This window comes from Rattus norvegicus, chromosome 16 (assembly GCF_021556685.1).
Source record: "Rattus norvegicus strain SHRSP/BbbUtx chromosome 16, alternate assembly SHRSP_T2T, whole genome shotgun sequence".
Taxonomy (NCBI): Eukaryota; Metazoa; Chordata; class Mammalia; order Rodentia; family Muridae; genus Rattus; species Rattus norvegicus.
Window position 1 is genome coordinate 86,780,247 of NC_141549.1, and position 9,452 is coordinate 86,789,698.

The following is a 9,452-nucleotide window of genomic DNA, read 5'->3' on the forward strand; positions in this document are numbered from 1 at the left end:
GACACATGAAGTAGACTTTTGGCCTCTTCATACACATGGATCCCTATTTATGAACACACACACACACACACACACACACACACAGATACACAGATACAGACAGACAGAGATGTGCAGGCACACGCATGCATTATACACATGTGCACGGTATGTGGAACTGAAACTGACCCCCAGTGCTCTCCAGCCTTCTGCTGCTGGCATCTGCATCTGCTGTCTCTTCGAGCATGGGCAGAAGCTGAGGGCTTGCACTAGGCTCTACACTTCGCTAGTCAGGGTGCCTGAGCACAGGCTGGAAACTAAGACTGACTCTTGAATGGCTCAATTAAGTGGTCTTCTAGAAATCACAAGATTTCCCTCAGCCTCAGTTTCCCCACTGGTGCTCACTAGGAATGGTGAGTATACTGGGTAAAGTTGTGATGCTAGACAGCTGATCTTACAGCACCCGACTATGAGAAATGCATATATATGTGAAAATGCACTTGCTTGTTTACTAATCAAAGCCTGTGTGTAGAGAGCTCCTGTGGGCCAGGACAGACGCTAGCCAGGTATGAGAGTGCTGAGGCCCATCCATGTGGCTCTCTCAGGAGCTTCCAGTACACCATGGGCTGCTGATATATCAAACCTGAGTCTAATTCTGTCTTTTTTTTCTTTTATTGGATTTTTTAAATTTACATTTCAAATGTTATTCCCTTTCCTCGTTTTCCGGACATAAGCCCCCTGTCCCATCCCCCTCCCTTTCTTCTATAAGGGTGTTCCCCTCCCCATCCAGTCCCCCCTCTTCGGCCCCCCCTGACATTCCCCTACACTGGAGGGTCCAGCCTTGGCAGGACTAAGGGCTTTTCCTTCCACTGGTGCCCAACAAGGCCATCCTCTGCTACATATGCAGCTGGAGCCATGGGTCAGTCCACATATAGTCTTTGGGTAGTAGTTTAGTCCTTGGGAGCTCTAGTTGGTTGGCATTGTTGTTCCTGTGGGGTTGCAAACCCCTTCAGCTCCTTCGATCCTTTTTCTAATTCCTACAATGGGGATCCCATTCTCAGTTCAGTGGTTTGCTGCTAGCCTTCGCCTCTGTATTTGACATGCTCTGGCTGTGTCTCTCAGGAGACATCTATATCCGGTTCCTGTCAGCATGCACCTCTCAGCTTCATCAATCTTATCTAGTTTTGGTGGCCTAATTCTGTCTTTAGGTCCAGGGTGGCACACTTTGAGACAGTTACGCAAGAGCTGGCATTCAAAGGTGGTTTGATGGTTTGGGTCCACTCATGTGGAGAGCAAGCTTCTTAGAGAGCAGAGAGAAAAAGAGAATGCAGGGCAGGTCTGGGGGAGCAACTGTGCCCCCCTCACCCCCAGCACAGAGGGAGGAGATATTTAAAGGCATTGAGAAACTACTTGAGGGTGTTACCAGTGTTGCTTGTCTTTCTTGGCAGCAGCAAACTATACAGGGGCCAACATGGTAACCTTTCTGCTGCTTGTTGGCTAACAGGATAGCCTAATTTTGTAGACAGAAATGTGTATCTTATTTTCTAAGCTGCACTTTTTGTGAGAGGACCTTGATCCTGAAAGTGGAATAAAATGTTGTAGAGACAGCTGCACACACGTGCTGTGAGGTGCTGTTCACCATACCTCAACTATAGAATCCGCCTAGGTGCCCACCATCAAAATAGATTTGGAAATGAGACACACGGAGGAGTTTGATTCAGCTACAAAGAGAATGAGGTAGCTACATCACCACCACCACCACCACCACCACCATCACCACCACCACCACCACCACCCTCTCACCATCACCATCACTACCACTACCACCATCACCATCATCCTCACCATCACCATCACCATCACTACCACTACCACCATCACCATCACCATCACCACCACCACCATCACCACCACCATCCTCACCACCACCACCACCACCACCATCACCACCACCACCATCATCCTCCTCACCGTCACCATCACTACCACTACCACCATCACCATCATCCTCACCATCACCATCACCATCACCATCACTACCACTACTACCACCACCATCACCACCACCATCATCTTAGCAAAATGAGCCAAAAAGCCCAACAACACATGTTTTCTCTCATATGAATGAGGATTCTGGATTCTTATATACATAAAATTTAAGTATTTAAAAACACCCACAGTGGGGCTGTAGTTCAGTAGTTCAGAGCATACACCACTCCTCCAGAAGGGCACCTCACAGCCTCCTGTAAGTGCAGCTTAGGGCATCTACCATCTCCTCCCTGCCTCTAAGGTCATCATGCTCGTGTGCACATAGCACGTGACAAACATGCACCATACTTAAAATTAAATCTTTAAAGAGCACCCGTAGTGATGAGTTTTAAAAAGACATTAAAAAAGCAAACACAGGGGCCAATGTGTCTTGTCTATGTCCTATATTAATATATACATTTATGAATATATTCATATAAATATATTCATATATGTCTTTATATATGAAACTGGAAGCAAGGCTGCCTGGGAAAAGGAAAGAGACCTACGGTAGGGGGAGGGGAGAAAGGGAGACTACTTGGCCAAATCCTATGGTGTGCACACATGCAAATGCCTTCAGGACACCTGCTACTATGTGCAATGAGTGCACACCACTAATAAATACCAGTAAGCAAAACAGTACTTTCAGAAACACAGAAAACAAGGGATGCTAATTTTATTCCTTCACGCTGGTATGGTGTAAAATTGTGGCAAATACCTCACATATTTGAGCCTCACCTGTTGAGGGAACAGTGACTACTCAAAACAGCTAGGTAGGGGTCTCACAGAGAAAGGTGGTCAGCACACAGAAACCTAGGAAGGAAAGGAAATACGAAGAGCTAAGGAAAGGAACTAAAACCGAGAAAACACATCGGTGCCATTCACTTTGCAAATGATCATTAACAAGAGTGGTTTAAAATATGAAAAGGTAAAGTCATGGGTTGCATGCATCACATGGTTGTGTAAATCACTAAGTAAACAACTCTGACCAGATGGTCTCAAGTCTAAACGTAAACAGACACAAACAAACATGCAAAGAGAGGCTGGCCGTCAGGAAGGGAGGTGAGCCATTAGGAGACCCTCAGTGGAACATCCAGGCATTTCTTGGGCACATAGGCCAAGACAAGAAGAAAACAGATTTAAAATGCAGATGTAACACAGAAACAAAAGGTCAGGGACTGTCCACGTGGCAGAGATATCTTCCTGTCTCCTCGGGTCCCACCAGGTGCTAGGCCTCATTTGGGGTGACTTCTGGTCTGGTGGGCTGTGCTGCCCATGTGCCTGGGCAAGGACATGGTTTTCCCAGAGAACAGGCACGGAGAAGGGAGGAAGCATGGGGAGAGTGCTCATTCACTAACCGGGGTTGGAGATGTTTGGGATTAAAAGATGGGACCACAAGTTGGTTGAGGAGAGCAGTCACAGATCATAAGAAGCACAGGAGGGTGCTTTGGTCACTCTGGGCTTTGTTAACTGTGTGGTGGCTGTCACAGGCAGCTTGGAGTTGTGGGGATACAGGATGTGGCGGGATGGAGGTCTCCATCAGGATGGAGTGGGGATGAGTCAGACTTGGAGAAGAGACTTGTGGGTAGGAGGTGGAAGTGTACGCACTGGCACGGGGTGAGGAGCGGGGCCCGTTCATCCTCACCTTTTACTTCACAGTGTTGCAGCGTGAAACACTTGTGCAAACAGCACCCAGAAGACAGTCCTGCTCTGGTCGCCAACGTATTTTCCTCCTCCAGGAAGCTGACTCTGGGAACAGATTATCAATAACCAAATGACTAAACGAAGGTGAGCCTCTTCACCTCAGAGCTGTGCAGGCCTGGCGGGCAAACGCTTGGCTTTGCTTCTACAGTCTGTGCATCATTGACAGTCTTCTAGAGTATTGAGCAAGTGTGGCCTGCTGAGGCTCCAATAGGAACGTGCAGTGACAGATAGCAGCTTTCCTAACGCATGTCCCTCCCCTTGCTTGAGTAGCATTCTGTGTCCCAGGTTTCAGTTTCTATGCAACAAAGTCCTGACACCATTGTAAGTGACAGCATGGTATTGATGAGCCCAGGGCTAGTCACCAGTGCCCCCTGCTGAGGTCATGCTGTAGCCCTGTTTCGACTTGGCAATATTGGTCCTAGATGTGGGTGCCCAAGAACATTAAATCTACACTGAGCTGTATGAGTCATTAGGGTCAGAAAGAAGAAATAAAATGGGTATTTGGCATTCCCTTAAAGGAGCACTTTTATGGAAATATAGCAGAAAGATTTTGAAAAGAGCTAATGGTGCATCTGTGCATGAGTGTAGGTTTGCATGGTGCAGGTGTTTGCACATGCGTGAGTGCCTGCATGTGTGTGCATGGTCACAATCTTGCAAGCAGAGGTGCTTATAACTCTAACGTGTTCCCTCCCTACTGGTTCTGGAGTATGATGGCCTTTCCTACTTGGATGATGGATTGTAGAACAACACTCGCAGCACCTGGAGGTTCACTAATACATCTTATTAACAGTCACAGAAAAAGCCTATTATAATTATAGACACAGTGCATTTATAGTTTGAATTACGAATTTCTGATAAATGCTGTTGAGACTTGGTTGAATGTGTGTGCATATGCTAAAAAGTACCCTAGCATTTCTCTCCCAGCATTTTGGGCTCGGCAACAGAAGGTGAGATGTTCACTAGTTCTGCACTGGACACACAAACACACACACACACACATACACACATGCATGTACACACACACACGCACACACATGTACACACACATACACACATGCACACATGTACACATGCACACACATTCACACACATGCACATATGCACACACGTGCACACACACATGCACACACATGAACACACGCACACATGCACGCACACCTTCGCATGCAGAGATAGTTCATTAATGTATTGATAAGAGAATGGTTTCTTGTGTGAGCCACGGCTCAAAGCCTGCTCTCTGACTCCATCACCTCTATCTCTTAATTCAATGGGATGTCTCTTAACTCAATATTGTCATCTTTAAATTCTCCAGGTTTGAGTATTCAAGGGAACAAAATACAGAAGACCCATGTCAAACCAACAATGTTTTACCGTATCCTGGGATGGCACACTTACCCTTCCTCAGCTGGCCCTGCAGTTGGATTTGCTGTCTCTTGTCAGGACATAGCTAAGTCTGGAGCAGAAGATGGCGGGTGCAGGTGTCGACCTCACATTACGACACAGATGTGAACCAGGTTCTGAAGGGAAGGGAGAGAGGCCACCATTTTGTCTTAAATCTTCCACTTGTGTTCACTCTTATGCCACACATCTGAGGCAGGCCAGGGCACGTTAGCGCTTATCCATGACTGATGAAGACGAGTGCTGGAGGAGACACCACATCCAGGGCCACAGAGCCCCAAGCTCCTGGGCTTAGTTCCGATCCTGGCTCCTACCATGCAGGATGGCAGCCAGGCCCGCTCAGCTCACCATCTACAAAGTCACCGGGTAAGTTGACCCCTTTTCTGGAGGTTGTATTCATTGGCTGGAACTGATCGTTGTTAGTGTCAGTGTGAAGACCGCTTGTTCTTCACTTCCTAGGCCCCTCTATAGCTTTGCCTATTCAATTCCAAGAGTAACTGAGCATGTGTGGCATTGGCTGATTTTTTTCTCTCAGCGTTTAAAGTCACCCATTCAGAGCTAATCTTTAAAGGCCTCTGGGGAAGCAAGGGAATGAGTATTTCAAGTTTCTTCAACATGTCTCTCTCGGTCCAGAGGGAAAAATAATGTGCAGCCTTAGAACTTCCTCTTTCTAAAAGCCCTCTGCTTTTTAACTGTGCAAAGGAGGATGATGTTCAAATGTTAGTCTCTGTTCTGGGATTCCACTTATTAAGCAGAATGTCCTTGTAACAATTATTTAACTTCTCCGTGCTTCCATTTCTTTTTGTTGTGAAGGAAACACTCTGTCCTGTTTCCAGTCTGTCAGCTGTAGAGATACCATGTTGGATGCTTTTATAGAAGGTGAGAGCAAAGTGTCTCCTATCAGCATGGCTGTCTTGGGTCTTGTGAAGTGCTGCTCCCTTTATATTACAGTTGCCCCCCCCCGCACACACACACACACACACACACACACACACACACACACACACACACACAGAGAGAGAGAGAGAGAGAGAGAGAGAGAGAGAGAGAGAGAGAGAGAGAGTGTTTGAGTTTGTTGGTTCTATCCCGTAATCTGGCTCTCTTATTTAAAGTTAAGATGCTGATGTGAAACTCTTGAAGAGATGATTAAGCACTGTTATTCTGATGGTTGAGCCTTGTTCTATCAATCATGTAAGATAGCATGGGCACTCTCTAAGAGATATCTATATCTATATCTATATGCATTAACACACACATACAACACACACATATAACACACACACATACATACACACTGTATAGTAACATACTGTGTGTGTATGTTATTGTGATGTGTGTGTTGTATGTGTGTGTGTTGTATGTGTGTGTGATACATGTATGTGTTGTATGTGTGTTTGTGTTGTGTGTGTGATACGTGTGTGTGTGTATGTGTGTGTGTGTGTCTGGTGTGGTAACTACCACCTAGGGAACCACGAAGAGAGGGAAGCTAAAAGGGAGACAGCCGGGAGAGGGCGACTTGCCAAGCTGGAGTGAACCGATCTGGCCTTCAGGAACTGATAGAAAACATTCCTTTTTATATATGTATATATAGTTATGTATAAAATGGATTTATTTGTAACTGATAGGATGTGTAAGTATGTAGTTAACACACAGACACAGACGTGATATTTTGTACAATATATGTATATATAGTTATGTATAAAATAGATTTATATGTAACTGATATGATATGTAAGTATGTAAGTAACACACAGACATGATATTCTGTACATGTTTACTTGGTAAACACACACATACACACATATACATATACGTGAGTGCTCACATACATACATAACTTTTCTGTGTCATTAGTAAGATATGTATGACTAGCTCACACCTGTACATTTCTCCTGAAGTTCCCAGCAGGTGTCTTTTCCTCACTCAGCCCTGACAACATCATACAAGTGTGCGCACTGATTCCATAATTGCACATTCATGCATTGGTGAGCCGATGTGCTCCCTGTCTGCTGAACCGTTACCTCAGGTCAGCAGTTTCTACTCTGGCCCAGGCAGACTCCATGTATACAGCAGACCCGAGGGCCCTGCCTACTTAATACTCAGTCCTCTGTATCCTTTCTCTGCCCTCTGCATTAGGTCTCTCCCCATCTGACCACTGTCAGTCTGATTATGAGCTCTCTTCTCTTATCTGACAAACTCTGCTCTAGTCATCTGGTCTATCCTGCTGCTGCTCCATATGTGCCCGTTTGTCACAGGCGAAAACACTCGCAAGGTTTGTAGGCTTGACAGCCATTTGTCCTCAAGCCTAACATGGTGTAGGACTTGTCACATCCCTCTTCAACTCAGCAAATGATGACCAATGAGCATCGGAGACCGTTACCTTGGCAGACGGTCTGTAATCCTTGCTGCCGATCACCCCTCTCTTCCTTGACCTCTGTGCGTTTGGCACAGCATGCCTCCTGCTCTTTCCTGACAGAACCACCATGTCTGCCTTTCAGTTATGTACTCCCACGGCCCACTGCCATCCTGCTCTGTCAGCCATGGGCACTCACTGTCCTACCTCCCTGTCTTCCATCAGGTGCACTGCTGTCTTTTTCTTACTGGTTGATCCATATGTGTTCTTCGCTTGTTCCTTTCCTAGACAGAAACCACATTGACTTGACGGATATAAGAGGTGACGATTTGATTCCTGCCTACTCCTGCCCCATACCACCCTCCATTAGATCTCATCTATTGATATAGTGTACACCACCATCTGTTTGTGGATAATCCCTGAATCTCTGCCTCCAACATGGCACCTCCCAGGACTACAGGCCCCACTTGCCAGCCCTGCATTTCCAAATGGCTCTTGCTAGACACTCAGGCTTGCTAGGCCAAACCCATCTTTTATTCTGTTCTCCCTGGGGCTGGGTTTCATGAAATTCTTCCTGTCTCCGTTGATAGCATTATAGTTTCTTGCATTTGGTACTGGAGCTTGTCTTGGCTCCTCTTTCCCTAATAGTTCTCATTGATTTTTACCACAATAAAACTTTCAAATGACACCCTTTACTCGCCGCAACTCCTGAAGCTACTTGAACCAAATTCAGAGTATTCTCCATCGAGTCATGAAGTTGAAAATGGGCCCTTTCCTGCCTAGTAACAAAAGAATTGACCTTGGAGAGTACCTGAGAAATTGTCCAAGGTCAGAACGGTGTTTTCTATGGATCAGACAGACTCACGGTCTCTAAGGGCTACACACAGCATTCATTGCAATCAGAGAGACTTGGAGGAATCTAAGTTGAGTGTCCATTGTGAATGCAGAAGATACGGAGAATGTGGGGAAAGTCAGCTGTCTGTGAACAGAAGACAGCACTGTCGCACCATGGAGGTGAGTCAAGCGTATGGACAACAGGGAACACAGGATTCAGAGCATCTCCCGACACAGGCGTCTTCACACTGAAGTCCGTGATGTCTCAAAGATGCACTTGAGGCAAGGGTAGTCACCAAACACATTTGCCAGAGCTTCGGTTCAGGAAAGACTGGGTCAGTGAAAATAATACAGCGAAATGAAGAGAAGGGTTCTTGAGAGCAGCAGCCAAGGTTGCTGAGTCATCTGGCCCTGCCTCATGCCGAGCAGTGGGAAGGCAGGAGGAAGGCAGGAGGGAAGACTAAATCACAGAAGCACAGAGAAGATCCTGGTGCAGTCTCATACAGCCCAGCACCAACTATGCCTCCATTCTTCTGGGGAAGCTCAGCAACGCATGTAAGAGAATCCTATTGTGAACCTGCCTTCTGCAGAGCTGTCCGACTTGGCGAGAGCTCCTGATGGAAGGAAGACACCCGACCTCATAATGTCCTCACGTGTAAGTGTTATTAAATTGGAAGGAGGAGACCCAACTTCATGAACATCCTTTATTCTGGAGTGTTATTTTAAATGTCTTGGGCACATGCATGTGCTCACACAAGCATGCATAGATATACATACTTTTATATAGGCATACATGCACACGGATGATCACACATGATCACACATGTAGTGACACGCACTAACACAAATATGCATGTATGTATTTCATGCAAGCATGTATTCACATACCCATAGGCATATGCTCATACAACGTGCATGTGAACACATAGATGCTCAGATAACCATTCACGTACACACATGTGCTCATGCAAGCATGAGTGTGCATACACATGTGTTCACATAAACATGCATGTACACACAAAATATGTATACACACATGTCCACTCACACACTGAAGATGCCTTTAAGGGTAGACAAATATATAGATAGTAAGAAATCAGACCTTGGTGAAGGCAGGCACTGAAGCCAATGTGTTGAGTGCACAGACCAAAGTTCC

The 9,452-nt window shown here is 46.0% G+C and overlaps 1 long non-coding RNA gene across 1 annotated transcript; it reads left to right on the forward strand.

Moving 5' to 3' along the window:
• Nucleotides 1–267: 267 nt before the first annotated feature.
• Nucleotides 268–8,989, forward strand: LOC148000653 (uncharacterized). The gene is made up of 4 exons (XR_015640517.1): nucleotides 268–392; nucleotides 3,667–3,795; nucleotides 5,024–5,475; nucleotides 7,751–8,989. It is a non-coding gene; the product is annotated as an uncharacterized LOC148000653 (long non-coding RNA).
• Nucleotides 8,990–9,452: the final 463 nt, after the last annotated feature.